General features: G+C 47.6%; 1 protein-coding gene across 4 annotated transcripts in view; it reads left to right on the forward strand.

Moving 5' to 3' along the window:
- ARHGAP39 (Rho GTPase activating protein 39) overlaps positions 1-20,964 on the forward strand; it is a 149,064-nt gene that overhangs the window by 64,036 nt on the left and 64,064 nt on the right. The window lies entirely within an intron of this gene.

Below are 20,964 nucleotides of genomic sequence, written 5' to 3' on the forward strand. Positions count from 1 at the left end.
ACCTGTGCTTGGGGGAGGAAGGGAAGGTGGTCCAGGTGAGCTCCAGAGGTCTGCTCCAGCCTAAAATATTATAAAATCAGGGAAACATAACATTGGGTTGTAACTCCTGTGCTGCAAGCTTTCCATCTCCCATCTAGAATAAGGACTGAGACCTTGAGAAAGAAGAGGGAGGTGTTCTTGCTCTTTTGGGGGTTTTATTTGGGGGTTTTTTTGGAAGATGCACACTCTTTCCCTAGCTGCAGAAAACTTGCTGCATTCTTGTCTTAAATTTCTTCCTTCTTTTCTGCACAGCCTTGCTCCAGTTGGGATGCAGAGATTTCCTTTTCTCCTGTATATAGGGACCTCTGGGAAGCTACTGTAGTATAAGTATCTGAGATTTATAGCGGGGAGCAGCCTTCCTCGTCCTAGCTGACCATCCAGGCCAAGTTTTGAGGTCTATCCTATAGCTGTCGTGTTTGCCTGCTGAAGGGCGTGAGCCTCAGGAATCTGCTGCTTCTGCCAGAGGAGTCTCTGGAAACAGCAAATGCTCTCACACCTGCCAAGTCACTCTCTCATGGTGGGTTATTTGGTTTGGGATGGGGTTTTGCTCTTTGGACAGGTTTCCTTTTACAAAGTTCATTCCAAGGACTGGTGAAACATGCAAGCGTTTCATTTCATTGCATTTATTTAATGTGATTTGTGTATAAAAGTAGCCCTTTTAGGTGAAATGTTATTTATTGACATCCCTGATTTATTTCTCAAAGTTAAATATCCAAGTTTTAGTTCACTAAGCAGAAAAAAAAAAAAAATTCTTTCTAGCATTCTTTTTTTTTTAACTTTCAAGGTTACTTAGGCCTGTCTTGCAATTGTTCGGTTTATCCTTAAGGTCAGCTGGGTTTTTTGCCCTAAGAGAGAGAAAGGAGAATGCAGTTTTGCTCACAGGCTTTGCTGCGTACATTTCATAAAAATTGACTTTGTCATCTCATCCAAGACCACTTGTGGAAAGTCTCTGAAAGCGGCTGGTCTGCTTTGCTCCAGCACTTTTGGGGGTTAGTTTGCATTATATAAAAGCATGGTTATTGTGCGTGGGGCCAATAGAAAAGGGAAGAAGCTTGGGAAACATGGTGCAGAAGGGGACCATTGCTTTTCAGCTTCTTCTATAAGTAATAGAATATTTTCCCAGTGCTATGTTCAGTTATTTCCTCATGCAGGGGCTTTACAGTATGACATGAGAAGGCATGCACGCTGGAGGTGGGAATCCAGGACTATTTAGTACCATCTTTCATCCAAACAGGTTGTTCATGTTCTAAGTTGGACTGTTTTTCTTGTATGCTTTTATCATATGAGAAATAACTATTTGGATTTCCAGATTGAGCAGGAACGCTAGATTTCATTGATTCTTCCTGATACCGTTTGTCTTCCCTCCGTGTGCATCCACGGCATCTTGTTCTTAGATTATAAACTGGTCTAGTCCTGGATTAGGCATATCAATAGCCTTTAAAACTTTGGAAGAAGGTGTCATTAGTGTCTGTATGAATGCTTTGAGCTCCACAGTTGATATTTAGAGAGGTGGTTTCTGCAGCACCCTGGGAGGAACCGGCTCAACATGCAACATGCGTTCATGGAGGGTAGATCCATCAGTGGCTCTCAAAGCACCGTGCTTTGGATACAAACTCTGGGTGCTCAAACTGCTGATTTACCAGAAGCATAGAATCCTCAAATAGTAGAATCACAGAATGGTTTGGGTTGGAAGAGACCTTTAAAGGTCATCTAGTCCAAGCCCCCTGCCATGAGCAGGGACATCTTCAACTAGATCAGGTTGCTCAGAGCCCCGTCCAACCTGATCTTGAAAGTTTATGGGGACGGGGCATCCATAACTTCTCTGGGCAACCTGGCCCAGTGTCTCTGCACCCTCATCATAAAAGATTTTTCCTTGTATCTAGTCTGGATCTCCTCTCTTTTAGTTTAAAACCATTACCCCTAGTCCTATCACTACAGGCCCTGCTAAAAACTCTCTCCATCTTTCTTACAAGCCCCTTTGAAGTACTGAAAGGCTGCAGTAGGGTTTCCCTGGAGCCTTCTCTTCTCCAGCCTGAACAACCCCAACTCTCTCAGCCTTTCTCCATAGCAGAGGTGTTCCAGCCCTCGGACCATTCCCGTGTCCCTCCTCTGGACCCGCTCCAACAGGTCCATGTCTGTCTTGTGTTGGGCACCCCAGAGCTGGACGCAGTGCTCCAGGGGGGTCTCACCAGAGCGGAGTAGAGGGGCAGAATCCCCTCCCTGGACCTGCTGGCCACGCTGCTCTGGATGCAGCCCAGGATACTTTCTGGCTTTCTGGCATGCGAGCACATGTTGCTGGCTCATGTCAAGTTTTTCATCCACCAGTACCCCCAAGTCCTTCTCCACAGGGCTGCTCTCCATCCCTTCATCCCCCAGCCTGTGCTGGGACTGGGGTTTGCCCCAACCCGGGTGCAGGACCTTGCACTTGGCCTTGTTGAGCCACATGAGGTTCACGTGAGCATGTTTGTTTTGCTGAGTTTCTCTCCACGCCTGTGTCTTGATGACCATCAGAGATGGCTTTCTTCTTGCTGCTTGGGCTTTTCTAATTTGCCTAGCACAGACATTCTTGGTTTTGGGGTGCCCTTCTGCAGCTGTATTAATTCTAGCTGGCTTAATGACAGCACAGAGGAGAAGCCGATCTCACGGGGTGTCTCCTTCAAGTGGTCACAGTGTGTGCAACCACCAGGAGAATTTTAAACTTAACTCTTGAAATGCAAGGCTTTTGCATCCCCTTGGGAGCAGCAATGGTCCTGGGGGAGGACAGGGAAAGGAGTAATGTAAGGAATCACAGCTGGATGCCCGGGACTCCACTGGAAAGGTGCAGACCAATATTTCTCCTAGATGGGGAGAAGGTTTGTGGGAAGGGGGAGATGGGGGGCAACCTGCTTTGCTAACTCACTTTTAAATCATCCTGGCAGCCTGAATGACAGATTTCACACCAACTGTGCTGAGCAATTGGATTCTGCGCCCGGGCACGAGGCGTGTTATCGGAATGATTTATAATAGCGGAACATATGGCCAGGTTTCAGTGCGGGTAGCAGGCATTTCCCCTCCATTTTGCCTCTGCTTTTTTGTCTGTGCTTGTGTTTGGAGGAACGATCGAGGCTTTTTGTTTTCTATCGCTTGTTCTGGTAGCGAAATACGGTGCTCGGGGAGTAGGGAAGGGGCTTAGGCAGGTGGTGGTGAGGAGCAGAAACTCCGACTGCCGCACGGATCCAGTGCACAGTTGTAAATTTGCTCCTGCGTTTCTGCAAAGGATGGAGGGATTTTGTGCTGGGTCAACCTGCGTGCAGCAAGCTTTTCCCTGCTGCTCTGTTGGAGGGGGCGGGGGCGTTTCTTCTGCTAAATGAGATTTGCTGTCTAGGGCTACTGTCTTGGTGCTTTGAAGCAACGAGCACTTCATGTTTTACAGCATTATCTTCTAGACCTATAAATATCACCGCATCACTGTCGGGAAGAGGGGGAGTGCTGCTTCCTAATGTTTTCTTCCTATCAGAGTAGGACCAAGAGGTTATCTGATATTTAGGTGGGAGCAGGCTCTTGCTGGTAATCTCTGCCGTTGTTCAGAAAGGTCATCTTGTCTTACAGGCTCTAATTGCTCCAATCATCGCAGGGATTTTTAGGGTCGAACTCTGCATTTACAGGACGCAGCAACTGCAACGGTTAAATTGAGTTGACGTCCTGGGAACAAGGATTGCTTGTTTTCATCCCCGGGCTTTCTGCAGCCCCGCTTGGCATGAGTCATCTCAAGTCACCGTCCCTCCTCCTCCTCCTCCTCCTCCTCCTCCTCCTCCTCCTTGGTTCCTCCCGTTGTCCCGAGCCCAGCCGCGATGGGAAATCAAATGATGTCAGGACCATGACAGGTGGCTGCTTTTTGGCTTCAAAACAGGGCAAATCACCTGCTCACGAGCAGCTGCTGCTTCCAGCCCTGCTCCGCCACTGCTGAGGCTTGTGCATGAGTTAGGACAAGGTCCTTCTGCCGTGCCCTAAGCAAAAACACCCCTAAGACTCTGCTCGCTATTTGCGAGGCAGGCACTTGACCCCAGCGGAGCTGTGCCAATGTTTAATCTTGCTTTGGCAAGCCCGCAGGGAGGATGCATATTTTTCCCTGTGTGTCAGATCTGGTGTTCGTAGTTCCCCAGTCTTTCGCAGACCTCCAGTTTCTTAAATATTTTGGAGTTCAAAAGCACAGGGTGTGCTTTCAGACTTGCTTTCCACAACTTGCGGTTAGGTTTAGCAAATCTGTGAAAACAACCTTTTCCAGATACCCATGCAACGCTAGTTAGTGCTGAAGATAAAATTAGGTTATTGTGGATTATTCCTTGTTCTCTGGCATTATCAAATATCCCCCTTTTCCTCCCAGTGATGTTTGTCATGGGAACTCTCGTGAAAGGACAAACTTGGCACTGGAGGCCAACTTGGTATACCACAGCTGCAAGTTAAATATTTAAGGGTGTGTATTTACAGGCTTGCAATCCTGTGCTGTAAACTGCTTTAACCTCCCCACGTTAAATCTGTAAAATGGTATTAACCTCCTGTGCTCCGATACCGCTTGAATTCACAAAGAGAAAGTGTGAAGTTTTACTGCTTTGGTGGGATTTTTGTCCTTTTCCTGCTGCCTTCAGACCCTGATGACTTTGAGGTCCCCACTCTCGCAGTGGTACTGACTTCGCCATGTCAGCACGCCGGGCAGCTCACGGTCATAAAGTTCCTGCTCATTTAAGGGTTTGCACATTGTCACTGCCGTAAAAGTGTCACTGCGGTGAGACTTGCTGCCTTTCCTTTCCTACACCCAGTGCTTGCTACACCCATCCACACTTGGGCTTTTTTCCATCTAGGCTTTACCTTGTTTAGTTTTGAAGCAGTAAATTAAGTCTTTGTCCTTCAGGATTGGGTCAAATTGACATTACAGCTACATCGAAAGTAAGTTTTTCTTAATCAGCGAGTTAAAAAAATAGTAGTTGAAGAAAGGGTGCCTTGCACACGTGGCAAGGAGGGTCGGGATTCAGCAGCTGCGACCGTCCGTGCTGGAATGCCTGCCTGCTCCTCTCCCTCGCTGCCTGCCCAGCTGCCAGACAAGAGCTCTGCCACTGCCCCTAACTCGGATGCTGATCCTCCTGTACCCCGAGCTCAAGGATATCAGTCATAGAATCATAGAATCATGGAATGGCTTGGGTTGGAAGGGACCTTCAAAGATCATCTAGTCCAACCCCCCTGCCATGAGCAGGGACATCTTCCACTAGATCAGGTTGCTCAGAGCCCCGTCCAACCTGACCTGGAATGTTTCCAGGGATGGGGCAGATCTTGCAGGGCAAAGAAAATACACAGGACAGGATCGCTGCACCCTGGGATCAAACCATTACAAACAAGGGACATCCCAGCTTTAGCTTTGGAGCACATAGAAAACATCATAGTGGAGTAATCGATGCAAAAATAGGCAAGGATAAAAGACCCGGCTTAGCTGAGCTGCAGTAAGGACCCCTCTCTGCATCGGCTCTGCCTGCACGAGTCTCTCTGCCAGGGCAGCGGCGCAGCTGGGCTCGCAGCCACGGAGAATTTGGGGGAAAAAAAATAATAACGTGCTTGCCAATATTTTTATAGACTTTGCTGGCTGGGAGCTCGGCTTTGTGGTGTTTGATATACGGCCCCTGATGTGCTTGTTTTCACGATCTCAGAATGGAAACGGGGGCTCTTGAGATTTGCAGAATCTCTTTTTGCAGAAATTTTGGGGGTGGGGGGTAGGTTTCTGCCTTCAATTCTGATCACTCCTGATTTTTCTTGAATTGCTACAGGTTGTTGCTTGTTCATAGGCTTTTGGCAAAGAGCTTAAAGTTCAAAGCATTCCACTCAATATTTCACACTTCCAATATTGCAAAGAGATTATTACTATTAATAACACATTAATCATCTTTCCTCTGAAGATTTTGATTGGAAAAGCAAAATAAGATTTTTGTTTGTTTGTTTTAAGAAGCATTGGAGTCGGTGTTGGCAAGTCCCAGTGCTTGGGTAATCTTCAGTCTGATTTTTTAGAAACTTCAGCACTGAAAAATTGGGTTTGTGAATGCAACACTGACTCTGAAGTTGTACTAATGTCTAGACCTGATTTGGGGAGACACATATGGCATGTTCTTAGAGTGCCAGCACAGATGAAGGCACCATCCAAAATGATCCATCTTCAAGGTGGAAACCATCTGCTATGTTGCTTTGAGGAGATGCAGCTTCACCCAGCACCCACCTTGGTCCCACCTTGGAGGTTTGGTGAGAACCATCCTGGAAAACCAACTCTGCTGCCCCAAAACTGCCCCACAAACCCTGGCACCAGGGCATCTCTGAGTGACTAAGGTGTAAAACGAGTCAGTGTAAAGTGTCTTGCTAGTTGGTCTGGCTGGAAAGACGTGGTTTGGATCCACTGGTTTGGATCTGGTTTAGCTGGAAACCCATGTGGTCTCAGAGATTTAAAAAAAAACGTGAATACTTGATCATAAAGTTCTTCTACTGGGCTGATGGATCTTTTGGGTGTTCAGCAGAGGTCTATGATGAATGGAAATGCCTTCAGTAAATGGAAAGTTTCTTATAAAGCAATGCACGATTGCTTTTGGGATGCAACCTTAGCATCCTGGAGAGGATGCTGGCTGCACGCCTGGCTGTACGGATGGGTATCCTGCATCTCCCAGCCCCTATTCTGAGGGGACTGCGCCTGCTCTTTCCCTCTCTAGCTCATCCCTACAGCACCTTTCAGCTCTCTCTGCTACCCTTTTTGTACAGGCAATGGCAAAGAGACAATTTGTGTCCTTCTGTCCTCAGCCATCCTCTTTCCTTTAAAACAAAACTTCTTAGGGGCTGATATCCTCAAGACCTTGACCTCTCCAACTTGGTTGAAACAAGCCAACAAGCTAAAAAGTTATTAGTTGGTGTATGGAGAGATATAGGATCCCATAAGCCTCCGGCTAAAATGCTTGAGCTACTTTGAGAAGCTTGAGGTCAACCCAGCAAATTTGCTACTTTCATGCAGATACTTGATTCATCTCTGCCTGTTTGTGTTATCTGCTTTCTGGCAGCTTTCTAGACTCTTTTTTTTTTTTTTTTTTTTTTGGAGTTTAAAGGAGATAATGCATAGCTAATGCTCACGCTGTGAAGTTTGGATTGGGAGCATCGGTACTCGCCAGAAAGCAGTTGAACTTGCTCCGATAAGAGGGAGAGAAATCGGATCCATCCTATCCTCTTTCTGAAGCTGTCCTTTGAAGCTGTGGGTTTTTTCTGTGTGAGCTGGTGTCTTATCCCTCTGTCCTCTAGGCCAGAAGGGATGTAACGATGCCAAAGACATCGATGCAAAATGGGACGTTGGGCGATGGGAGGGGTAGAAGAGCTTTGCACGGCTTCAACTCTGCTTTCCACAGCAATGATTTCCCCGGGAAGGGGCAAAAATGGCCGGGGCAGAGCAGGGTGATCCTTACCCCCAGTACCTTGCTGCTTCTGGGGATTTCCTAACCTTGGAATAGCCTATTTAATAGCTACCAATGGGCTTGTCCTTCTTGAACTCGTCTAATTCTCCTTTGAACCTATTTATGGGTTTTGGCTGCATTGCTGAATACATTCCACAGCTTAATTATGTGCTATGAAAAGTAATTTCCTTTAGTTGTCTTTTAAACCTACTGCTTGATAACTCCAGAGCAACCAATAAAACACATCTTGAAAAAAAATGAGTAATCATTTCCTAGTCCTCTTCTCTGCATTACTTTTTAGGTATAATGGGAAACTGGATTTTCAGCAATGCCTCTGCCGATCTAAAATAGTCTTTGGTTGTGTTTTATGCTCCTTTGGGACTTCTACATTCCAGACTGTCGTGGCTACCCTTTCCTAGGTCTAGCTTTTTTTTTTTTTTTTTTAAAGGACTGCAATGGCACAAACATGCAAAATGTGGGCACTTCTTGGTAGACTTGCCCTATGATGTGGTCTCAGTCCTGTTTATTCCTTCCCAGTAACTGCTGACACCTGGGATAGGGAAGGTGGCACGTGACAGTGCTTTGGGATTCCTCTGGGACCCTGGCTGACCTTCAGCATCGTCTTACCACTAAGGCGTGGAGACCCTAAACTCATGACCAGATACCATTTCATTACAGTTCATTTCATCTGTGACTTCTTCAAGCTTTTTCTTCTGACATCTCAGTTTGACATAGTTTATTCATTCAGTTTTATCCTCAAATAAGAAAGACTTTAATGTGGGAACACCCATCATATTTGAATTTAGTCTTTCTTCTATGGCCTTATTTTTGGTTGCTTTTTTCTCTCCTTGTTTACCCATCAGCTACTCCCTACACCCGCTCACATGACATTTCCTACTAGATTCCGTTATTGAAGGTTTAATTTTCTTTTACCATCTCCATTTTAGTTTAGTTTCTATGGGAACAGAGACAAAGATGGAAATGGAAACTACCTACTCTGGTCTTCCTGCTGGGACACGTATTTTGTATATACAGTGCAGTAGCTGAGAGAGGCTGAAGTTTGGGAGGCTGCTTGGCTTCATCCGACAGGTCTGGTGTGAGCGAGCGGTGGGGTTAGATCAGGCGATGGGTTACAACACGACGTTGTTATATGCTGCTTTATCTACACTCGGGGGCAAAAAGGCTGGGAAACCTCTATGGGAGTGCCTGTGAGCAGAAATACTTGCGAGGCAGCCTCCTGCCCTCCTAGGGACTGTGCCTGGCTGTTAAGCCTGAGATCTCCCAGGTGGGTGGCGAATCTCATTGCACATCCCAGGGATTTTGATTCCCAGGGGAAGCGGGGTGTTGCAGCAGGGATGGGTTTTCTGGTTTGGGAGCCCTGAGATGGTGCTCGCTCCAGCGCTGGAGAACATCAGACGTCCCTGTTGGGTCTCAGCTCCTGAGTCCCTGGTGGAGTCAGGTCGTGGTGGGGAGGAGGCAGCACGTTGAAATGATGCTCTCCCTTAATCAGAGGGAGACGGACGTTCCCCTGCCCTGCGTGGGCAAGGCAGCCTCTGCGCGCGAAGCAAATCTTGAACAAAAGGCAGCGCTTAGGTTTGTTCCTTCTGCGTTTTACAAGGTTTTTCTCACAGCTCGCCCATGATTAGGGAAGACTAATTTCATTTGTACTCACCCTTTGTTGCTTGAGCAGACCTTTGCAAAGAAGCAAAGGCTTATGCAAGGTCTCTGCAGTTCCCGTAGTGATTGCAATATTAATATTTAAAAGCGGCGTTCCAGGTTATCCAGATATCTATTTCTTCAGTAAAGAAAGGAGCAGGCAAGAGCTGTAGTTCCCGGTGTCAAGCTGGCAGAGAGAGCTGGGAGGCTTAGCCCTATGCAAAAATCCTCCTCCATGGTTTGGCTTCCAGAAGTGCTGAAGAAGAGCCTGGCTAGCTGGGAGCAAGTGGCCCAGGAGCTTTCTCAGAAAGCATTTCAAGTGAACCGCCTGCAGCAATGGCGTACCTAAATACGTGTTACCCCAGTTTAACCGGGGCCAGGAATTACTTAGGGTGTGTAATTTAGATTGCTAATTACTCTTGAGTTGCAAATCTCATGTTCCTATCTCCAGCAAATAAAAGGCACCAAATGACTTAGAGGAAGTTTAGTGCAGACACTGTTGGTTTTGTCATGCCGTGTTGCCCCTGCGTGTGTGTGTACCTCTTCCAAAGCAGCTGTGTGAGCAGGGGTGTCCAAAATAGCATCTCTCAAACCTGGCTCGCTGGCGGTCTGCAGGAGAGCGAGCGATCTGCAGCGTCCTGCCGCTTGTTTTTCAGCTGCTAAATTCCCTCCAGACGACTAAAACACCCAACAGTTTTCCCTGCAACGCTGTCATCAGGCTGCTCTGCCTTTAAACGGCAAGGGGGGCTGTCTGGGATGATGCAGCACTGAGCAGAAAGGTGTCTGAGATGCCTTTAAGCATCCCCCACGCAGCAGGAAAAAGGACCCTCAAAGCTCTTTCAACGTATGGCGTGGCAGGCTGGTGTTGAAGAGAAGAAGATCTTGCTTGTTTAAAGGTTTAAATTAAAAGAGGGGAGATTCAGACTGGATGTAAGGAAGAAATTTTTCATGCTGAGGGTGGTGAAACAGTGGGCCAGGTTGCCCAGAGAGGTGGTCGATGCCCCATCCCTGGAAACATTCCAGGTCAGGTTGGACGGGGCTCTGAGCACCCTGATCTAGTTGAAGATGTCCCTGCTCACGGCAGGGGGATTAGACTAGATGACCTTCAAAGGTCCCTTCCAACCCAAACCATTCTATGATTCTATGAAACATGGCGATCCAGTGCTGTTAAACTAAAAATCATTTTTCCCAGGCTTGCTTGCTGGGTGGCATCTCGTCTTCTCCCAAGCAAGTTGCTTGGGCTCTCCAGCTCTGCCTCGCTTCTTGCGATCCCTGGAGCTGCCTGTGTTTGCTGGAGGGCATGAAGGAGAAAAAGTCCAGGCTTGCTGGGGATCACTTATTTACGCTCATTTTCCAGGCCCTTTTTCTGGTGCAAGTTGAACCGCACTGCCAGAGAGGGAGTATGAGAATGTTTTTTTCTTTTTTTTTTTTAATTTCTGAAGAGAGTAGGTGGTTGTTGTGCAACTCAGAGAAGTTAGTTATACATTTCTGTACTCTGTCCCTATCTTGCAGTGTGCTTTCCTCCTCCAGCATGGCTGTGGGTGGAGAACTGCAGCTCCGTTTCTTCCTGGAACGTCTTTTTTGTTCACTTTATTACCAGAAACAAAAGCTGGAGGTACCGAGTTAGATGTACAAGCCTGGGGGCAAAAGTTTCATCTTCCCTTTCACGTCTTTCCAAGACATTGATCACTCTGGCTTTGGACCTAAAAATATCTTCTAGGGCAGTAATTTGTCAGCAGGGGTGTGCAGACTGCCGGAGACGTAGGAGACCTGGGGTTTGTGGAGGTTGGCACACGAAGCCGTCTTATCCACGATGTCCCACTGCTCGAGGAACGCCTCTCCTTCATACAAACAGTCCCAAAAACCTGTAGGCAGGATCGGGACTCGCTGTGTCACACTCATTAACGAGCCTCTGTCGTGGCACTAATTGCTTGAAGCTTCCTCCGAAGATGAAGGGTGAGTGTGCGTGGAGGTGGATGCTTCTCGGTGAGGGTCAGCACTTCTTGGTGTCAATCCTGGCACTCTCCCAAAGGCAAGAAGTAGTTTGGGGTAGTTTGGGCATTGTGTCTGGGAGACTGAAGTTGACATCTCCAGTGGAAGGCCACGATGCCCTGCAGAGCCCGAACTTGTCAGAGAACGCAGTAATGAAATACTTCAGGGTACGCCTGTGTGCCCAGTGTAGCTCATATCTAACTCTAAAAAAACTTAAAACCAGTCTGACTTCCAATCTAATGAATACAAAATGTCTGAGGATCGCATTGAGTGGAATAGGCTCTGACACTCATAGAAAGGCTTCCTTAGCATTTTCCCCTGAAACTCATCATCTGGTCTAGAAGGAGACAGTAAGTGGTAGGGAGGAGAGTGACCAACCTCCTGCTTGCAGTGGTCTGCTGGGAGGGTAGGAGAGGCTTGCCCTGGGAAAGTCTAGTTTGTGCCAGTCTTTGTCCTACAAAAGAGGTACCACTGGAGGTAGAGTGGTGACAGCATCGTTGGGACCATGTTGGACCATGATTATGGATTGTAAAGGTAGTCTGAGATGACACCTGAGCCCCCGCTCCCCCTTAGGAGCTCCTGAGCATCCTTGTGATGGCCTTCAACACTCAACAGTGGTCTGGAGTGAGCTCTGCCACCCCATCACATCCCTGTGATTTTGGTTCTTCTCTGCTTTTAATGGTTTCTTAAATTAGCTTGGCATTTCTGGCACCTTGCTTTTATGATTATATTTTTTTTCCATGGTTCCTTTCCATCCTACCTACTCAGGTAAATTAGAAATGGTTTTTCATAGAAAAGAACATGGTTTGAATCTGGAGATGCTGGGAGCAGTCAGTAACCACTTGAGGACATGATTGCATGCAAAAAATTTGAAATTTTGAGATTTACTGATTTTCAGAGGACTGATCCAGAAAAGTCACTTTGATTTTCTGAAAGCCATCTGTGAGGTGCCAAAGCTGTAAGTTTAGGAAACAGTTTCTGTATAACTGATGTTTTTAAAACAAAAATCAATCCTCTAAAAGCAGTGGTTTGATTCCATGAATTCGAAAGCATGCCGTTTTTGATCTTGTTTGATGCATAAAGCAGGTCAGGTGAGAACAGTCATCTCTAGCTCCACTTACCCACCACTCCTGCATCTCTTCAGACTTTAACGTGTAGGTTGTGCCTTTTGAACTGGTGGAGATTTCTGGATACAGGGGGTACGTTTTATTTAGTCTACCCATAGAATCATAGAATGGTTTGGGTTGGAGGAGACCCTTAAAGGCCATCTAGTCCAACCCCCCCTGCCATGGGCAGGGACATCTTCAACTAGATCAGGTTGCTCAGAGCCCCGTCCAACCTGACCTGGAATGTTTCCAGGGACGGGGCATCGACCACCTCTCTGGGCAACCTGGTCCAGTGCCTCACCACCCTCAGTGTAAAAAATTTCTTCCTTAGATCTAGTCTGAATCTCCCCTCTTTTAGTTAAAACCATTACGCCTTGTCCTATCTCTACAGGCCCTGCTAAAAAGTCTCTGCATCTTTCTTAGAAGCTCCTTTCAAGTACTAAAAGGCCACAATATGGTCTCCCCGGAGCCTTCTCTTCTCCAGGCTGAACAATCCCAACTCTCTCAGCCTTTCCTCACAGCAGAGGAGTTCCATCCATCAAACCATTTCCATGTCCCTCCTCTGGACCCGCTCCAACAGGTCCATGTCTGTCTTGTGTTGGGGACCCCAGATCTGGACGCAGTGCTCCAAGGGGGTCTCACCAGAGCAGAGCAGGGGGCAGAATCCCCTCCCTGGACCTGCTGGCCACGCTGCTCTGGATGCAGCCCAGGATACGGTTGGCTTTCTGGGCTGCAAGTGCACATTGCCGGCTCACATCCCATTTTTCATCCATCTGTATGGGAAGAGGGGGGAACATCGGGTAAAATCGGAGCTCAGGATCCAGTCTGATATTCCAGCAGCCCCTGGCCTTGATCTGTAACTACATAAATACCCCGAACCTTGCAGCTTGTAAGGATCTGGAAGGAAATCCAGCACGTGACTGCCAGCAGCACTGCATCCCCTGCTAGGCAATAGCTATTTCAGGACAGTGGGAGAAAACAAAGACCTCTGCTCCGTCCTGACATGTATCTGCAGTAATTTCAGCAGAGGGAAAAGTGCTGACAAGGCAGAGATTGAACTCTAAAGCCACCTTAGGAAATAATAAACTTTTCTATCAAAGTGAATCAGTGGTCTATTGGCCTGAGTCTTTGCTCATCCCTTTCAAATAAAATAAAAAAAGGAAAATCCTGCTCCAGCAGGCAAGAGCCGTCAGCTGCGTGTATTAATGCCGCACTGCTTTGATGGGGAAGGGATCTGACTTTCTTTGCAATGTCAGGGGAAGGTTAGCAGGCTGACGCGGCGAAGATTAGACATGATGTAACTATCGCAGTGCTAGTCAATGGCAGGAGTGTTACGGTGTGGGGTGCATGATGAAGCTGTCAGAAGAAGTTAATAAGCGTTGGTTTTGCGGGTAGTGGGGGATCCATTCCCATGGCGGGAGAGCAGGATCTCGAACCTTACGTCTTGGAAAAAGAGAAACAAAACTTCCATTTGATAGGGATCGGCAGGAAACAGAACGGAGATGCTGGCTGCAAGGCTCTCCCACTGGCTGATGCACTCATGGTTTCTGGGCTTGATAAGAAATAAGACATTTTTTACAATGAGGGTGGTGAGGCACTGGGCCAGGTTGCCCAGAGAGGTGGTCAATGCCCCATCCCTGGAAACATTCCAGGTCAGGCTGGACGGGGCTCTGGGCAACCTGATCTAGTTGAAGATGTCCCTGCTCATGGCAGGGGGGTTGGACTAGATGACCTTCAAATGTCTCTTCCAACCCAAACCCATCTGTGATTCTGTAAGACTTCAGTGAATTTATTAGCGTGAAAAAGCAGCAAAACTCTGGTTGTCGCACAAGCCGTGGCCAGTTGGTGTGGTTCCTCCAGAAGCATCATTAACACAAGCAGCTTCTTCGTCAGGAGAAGAAGCTCCAAACAAAAAAGCCCTTCTCTGGATGTTGTTTGTGATGAAGAGCTTTCTCCCTGCCTTGCTCAGCAGTTTGCAGGCTGGCCGGCGGTGACCCAGCCACCACGGGGCGTATTGATTGGTGGGTGTGTGAGGAGCTTATGCATCTGAGCTACCAAAAAAATCCATCGTGCCCTGATACAGGACTGTGCAGACAGCTGAGCAGGAGCCGATCCAGCTGCACAGCCCTACGAAAGCTTGCGCACAGGGATGGAGCCAGCAGGAGCGTTAGGTGATGGTTTTGTGGTCTCATTAAACAGCTGTATAAGTTTTGTGATGGTCGCTGGATGGTGCTTGTGCGTGGAGAGGTCTGCAGAGCCTGGATCCACCTGGACCGTGCTGGTGGGCCAGCTGCTCCAGGGATGGGCAAAGATCAGGATCTGTGCTGGGGAGTGCAGAAATGGGAGAAAGTGTTAGGGATGGAGGTGTTAATATGTTTGAAAAGGGAGGGAGGATCGTTAATTAAGTTCCAAGGCGCTAAATGAGAGCTGCCCCTTCCCCCGGTACAGAAGTGCATTGTCGCAATGGTTTCTTAAGCCATTAATGCCTGATTTCATAGCACCAAACCCGTGGTCGCTATGCAAAAGCAGTGGATTCTGGGTTTTGACACACACAGACTGCTTTATGCACCTGCATCAGGGCAATCCCCAGTCCCAGCACAGACTGGGGGATGAAGGGATGGAGAGCAGCCCTGTGGAGAAAGACTTGGGGGTACCGGTGGATGAAAAGGTGGACACAAGCTGACAATTTGCGCTTGCAGCCCAGAAAGCCAACTGTATCCTGGACTGCATCCAGAGCAGCGTGGCCAGTATTTCAAGGTAGGGGATTCTGCCCCTCTGCTCTGCTCTGGTGAGACCCCCCTGGAGCACTGCGTCCAGCTCTGGGGTCCCCAGCACGAGACAGACACGGACCTGTTGGAGCGGGTCCAGAGGAGGGACATGAAAATGATCAGAGGGCTGGAACACCTCTGCTGTGAGGAAAGGCTGAGAGAGTTGGGGTTGTTGAGCCTGGAGAAGAAAAGGCTCCAGGGAGACCTTTCAGTACTTAAAGGGGGCTTGTAAGAAAGATGGAGAGAGACTAATTAGTAGGGCCTGTAGCAATAGGGCAAGGGGTAATGGTTTTAAACTAAAAGAGGGGAGATTCAGACAAGATGTAAGGAAGAATTTTTTTATGATGAGAGTGGTGAGGCACTGGACCAGATTGCCCAGAGAATTTGCAGATGCCCCATCCCTGGAAGTGCTCAAGGCCAGGTTGGACGGGGCTTGGAGCAACCTGGTCTAGTGGAAGGTGTCCCTGCTTATTGGCAGGGGGGTTGGAACTGGATGATCTTTGACAGTCCCTCCCAACCCAAACCACAATTTGATGATTCTGTGCCCATTGAGCTGTAGCAGCTGCTCTTCTACCCCCGTGTAGAAGACGTGGTGATGTGGTTCAGCCTAGTTCCCTGCGAGGGAGGTGAACTGAAATTATTTTGTGACCATCACAGAAGAAATTTGCCCAGGGACAGTTACTGTGGTGTGGTGGATGCAGGACAACTGGGGTCAAGCTACCACATAGTTGTCTTGGGATTTTGGGGGGAGCATGCCCGATTTTGGGGCTCATCTATCCGCGTGTCTCCCTAGGCAGGAGGAGGGAGGGCAAGGACTGTGCTGCATGGGTGGCACAGCAATTTCATGGTTTGGCTTTCCAGGGGAGCAAAGAGTGGAGAAGCAGAAGCTGTTTGCCTGGTCTCTGTGGGCTGGCTAAGGATCCCCATGTTGGCCAGCCCTCATGGCACGTTGCTTCTCCATTTAACAACTCCCCAGCTCGGCACCTGCACCCCAAGCAGGTAACTCCTGCTCAGTGGGAAAGGCTGGATTTTTTTTGGTAACTCCATCCCACTCAAAGCTTTTCTGCCAGCTCCAGCTGCCGCAGCAAGAAGCTCTGCTCTTTTGGTAGCTTGCCCTGATTTTTTCAAGCTGCCTGCATCTGTCAGGCCAGTTAGTGAAGAAGTATTATACCTTTCAGGTTAATGATGTATTTTTGTAAAAATATTCATTGGCACTGAAATTACTAGTGCAGAAAAAAGCCCCAGCTCCCAAACACTTTGATACTCTGCTAACTATTTTCTACCTACAGTTAATACTGTTTTACTGATGATGCTTAGCAATCCTGTGTCTGCACTGTGCCTGGGTTCATCAGCCTGGGCTTTCTAAGGCTTGGCACCAAGGAACTACATTCTTCTGGTGGCTAAAATAATTTTTTTAAGTAAAATATTCCTGAAAAATAACATGTGCATAATAAATAAAATAACGTGCATACTAAACCAAATTGTTCTGCTCAGAGTCAGCATGTTTAAGAATCAAAGCAACATAGTATAGATTATATTATAGATCATTCCTGGAAATATTCAAGGTCAGGTTGGACGGGGCTCTGAGCAACCTGATCTAGTTGAAGATGTCCCTGCTCATGGCAGGGGGGTTGGACTAGATGGCCTTTAAAGGTCCCTTCCAACCCAAACCATTCTAAGATTCTATGAGTAATTTAAATTATTTATTTATTTATTTATTTTAAAGGTGGGAATGAGATGGAATCATCTTCTTTGTGGGATTGTGCACTAATGGGAGGGATTTGGGTTCTTGGACATGTTTGGATCTGGAATGCCAGCATACCAAAGCGATCACCTGGGGGTGAGAGATTTGGGGAGCAGAGCACCCCAAGTGCTGTAGAGCTGCTTCCAAGTGCCTTACTCTCACTCTTCTAGGGTAGACTTGGGCCAGGTCTCCAAAACCTCGCCAAGGAGTGGGAATTTGAATTGCTGTTGCTGTGTTACCCCGAAGCCTCAGGTCTGGGTAAAGCTGGTGCTGCTTGATCCTCCTGGACACAGTTTGCTCCTTCTTGGAGGGTTCAGGACTTAAAAAAAAATAACTCTTCAGCTTCTTCCCTCTCAGTTACACAGGAAGACCTTGCTCTGAGCTGTTTCTTTCTGACCGAGACGCCCGCTGAATCGATGCAAGCTTCTGACCCCATTACGCTTTGATGCAGAAAGATGCTTGCTCGGCTATTTTTCCCCTTGTAACTGCAGTTATCAATAAATTCCAAGTCATTTTAAGTGTAAAATACTTCGAAATTTAAGCTTCTCCTAATCGGATTGGCTCATGGCGTTAATTGCTGTGTTGTCAGAGGGATACGGAGGAGGCTTTCTGGAGTGATGTCTGGATGAGGCACGGGTGATACTGAGCGATGGGTCACTCAGCAAGCAACACCCAAGTTGCCCAAGAGCTTCCGTGGCTCTCTGAGGCCACATTAACCTTCATGATACAAATCCGGCTCATTAAAACCCAACTTACACCACAACACGAGCGCTGTAAGCCCTCTGATGGCCCCCACGCCTTGGGGTTGTTGTTATAAACCATCGTTCTGCATCACAGCTTGAACCTCGCAGGGGTGGGAAGTTCATCGTACCGCCCATGCCCGAGGTCCATCAGGAGGATGCTCTTGCACTCATTGCATGGGGAAGTGACCGACAGCATCCCCCGAGCATCCCTTTGGCATTCCCTATATTCAGCCCCCCCCCCCCAAAAAAGGGGGGGGATGTGTCAAGAAGGTGGCATTGCCACGCATTAAATACACAGCAACTGGTGCCACGACAATTAAACTGATGGGGCGCGTGGTGGAAACAACTGAAAAAGATGAGTTGGAGAACCTGAAGAGCAGGATGTCCTTGCAGGGTTTCTACAGCAACGAGGCGAGGCAGGTATTTGTTCTCTCCCGGCTTTCTCGCCATGTCTCCAATCCTATATTGCTCTGGGGTGGAGGAGGGAGTACATACCATCATCGCTGTAGGACCAAATCTCCTTCCTAAGGAAGCTCAGGGTGAGGGTCCTCTCCTTTTAAATAGCAAAGTAAGGTGTCTGCGACTTGAAGTTGGGTTGATTCTTATGGGCTTCTGAATAAAGTTACGAAGTTAAACTAAGTCCAGGGTTCATTTCAGCTGGCTTTGCGTTTTCAGAAATCTAATCTGAGCATCAGCTGGGCTCCTTTTCTGGGCAGTGCAGGGAAACAATGGATTTTGGGTGAGTCTGGCGGCTTTTTGGAGCCTTTCCTTTACGATGGACAGAGGTTTTCTAGACAGCACTGTGAATCTGAGGCTCCCTGGGCACCTTCCACTCTCCTGCATCTGTTATAAATCCCTTTAACCCAACAGCAATAAGGTCTGCACTGTCTTGGATCATACTCAGCGGGCTATTTAAATTTAGATTACTGCACTGCACAGTGCTATGGTGAGATAGGTCTGAGTCTATTTGGCTACCGGAGCTTGCAGCAGACTTCTCTACTACCCATCAAGGAGGTTTTTTGGCTGATGCAGTAAGTAATGATGGTAATTCTGGGCCAAGACTGCACTGATACCCAGATTAGTTGTGCTGTACCTACTAGCCAGCAGCAGCACATTGCCCACCTACCTGTAATCCCCACTGCTCTCCTGTTGCATCATACCCCGAAAGTACTGTGTGTGGACTTTATTTTGGGCAAATACTCAGGAATTTTAGCCCTGAAGTTTGCATTTCTGGGGAAGAAAAATGCAACATGGGAGTTTTTTGCAAAAACTTAAGACAGGGTCTGGAATAAGGCATGCCTTCATGAGAGCGCTGTCTCCTAGTCCCGTGGGTTTTTCTCTCCAAATTTGCTATCGTATGGGTACATCAGCTTCCCTGTCTGTGCCGCGGGTCCAGCCGCTCCCGACACGTGGGTTTTGTTTGACTTTCAGGCAGATGAACCTCGGATTTGTGTATCTGATGGAAGATTTTTGTTGTTCTTCCTTTCTGTTACTGAGCGCAGGGCTGAGGAGGGTGGCCCTTGGCTATTGATCTTCTGCTTTGCGAAGGTGCAGTGTATTGAGCTGCTTGAGTTGATGAATTACCCCAGTAAATTAAAAGACTGGGGAGGAAGGAGAAATGTGAACACTAAATTTCTTCTTCTCCAACAGCAGGGAGAATAATGATGCAGAGAGAGAGGACCTGTAGCCCAGACACTGCCCAGCGTTATTAAGCTGATAATTCACAGTGAAAACCAAGAGGAAATTAAGGGCTCTAGGACAAAAGGTCCTACATTTCCTTAACACACTTTTTCTTTGGAGGTGCTGCAGACTTTTACCTTGGCTGGTTCGTAGCCCGCGATGATCCAGTTCTGTTGGGTCCAAACAGACCTTCATCTTTTTCAAGCTCCATGGGGCTATTTGTATTCTATCCTATCCTATCCTACCCTTTCCTATCCTATTTAGGCTAGGCTAGGCTAGGCTAGGCTATCCTAGTCTAGTCTAGTCCAGGCTACTCTATTTTTGCTTCCCTGTGTTAACTGTGGAGCCCTTGAGCTCTCGTTTCACCCTAGAGGAGCCCTGGATGGTGGACTTTCTATTCCTCCCTGATGCAGATAGCTCAATATCTTCTTGGTAGGAAGATCCAAAGCCCTGCTGAAGCAGCTGCCCTTAACCCCATGGAGGCTATTTTAAACCAAGGTGGTCAAAGAGAAGCATTAAAACTGGGAGTCAAGCGCTGACGTCGATCTAGGGCCAAAATAATTTCAACAGAAAATGCTGGGTTGCTGCATCAGGCTCAGACCTGAATTAAAGCCTTCAGTGGAAACCTGGAGAAAATATTTAACTCTGCAAAGCTTGAGCTGGCCTCCAGCTGTACTGTCGTGCTGCATTAAGGCTGCTCATTAGGTCTGAGTTTCACAGAATGAGATGAGGCATGGTATAGAATTTACACTTCTCGGAGTGCTTTTAGTCTCTGTTCTGCAAGGAAAGGCTTAACTGCGGCTTTTTCTCTCTGTGCCAAGAAGAGGTGGAGACATTTTCATCATTTAGGTATGTTTTTTCAAAGCTGGGAACCTCTGGGACCCGCAAAGCCCACTCCTTTTTTTCAATCCAGCCATTTAAATTGAGTTGGAAGATGAGCTGGACCAGCCGGAGGGTTTGAGGCCAGGCTGCCAGCATCTCCGGCTGCCGGGGGGCAGGTAAGTGCCCCCCAAGGACTTTTTTTCTTGCAAGTGCTTGAGCAAATTGGGCATTTCCGAAAACCCCACAGGGGACTCGCTCCCAGTAAAAGGCAGCGAGATACAATCCGTCACTTGTCTGACTCACTGAATGTGTCACTTTTAAATGCCACCTAGTTTGATAAGCTCCGCTTAGCACGCTGGGGGCTTTTTTTTTCCTTATCTATTTCTATACTTTTCTTAACAGGCTTGTAAATGCAGACAAGGACAATTCCAAGTAAGAAATTTTAGTTATTATGAACATCGCTTGTATCTTTTTATGTAAGCCCACACAAAAATGAAAAATTTGAATAAAATGCGGCTGCCTGTAAGCCTCGGGTATCCCCCGGATTAGCAAAAGGTGACACCCACAGTGTTTGGGGTAATCTGAAAAATCGGTTAAATTGTCTGTTCTATGGGATTATGACTTCTTTTAATCCTCTTTTGCATTTCTAAGCTCCGTTTACTGCTTTATGATTTCAATAACCCCCTTTGCTGTGTTTCTGAGTGAGCTGGGTCACCGCGTTGGGCTGATGGTGCCTGGCCCTTAGCCCAGCAGATGGGGTGATGGGAGGAAGGTTAAACCACATTTTCTGCTTCGTATTTTAGTGATGAGCTCCATGCTTTGTGCAGAGACCAACATGAGACTGGCTTCTAATTTAATAAAGGTGCACAGAGGGCACTGAGCAGCGTGTAGCTAATCTCTTCTCCCTGGTATCCAGTGATACGACACGTGGGAATGGTTCAAAGCTGCACCAGGGGCAGTTTAGACTGGACG

This window comes from Buteo buteo, chromosome 3 (assembly GCF_964188355.1).
Source record: "Buteo buteo chromosome 3, bButBut1.hap1.1, whole genome shotgun sequence".
Lineage (NCBI taxonomy): Eukaryota > Metazoa > Chordata > Aves > Accipitriformes > Accipitridae > Buteo > Buteo buteo.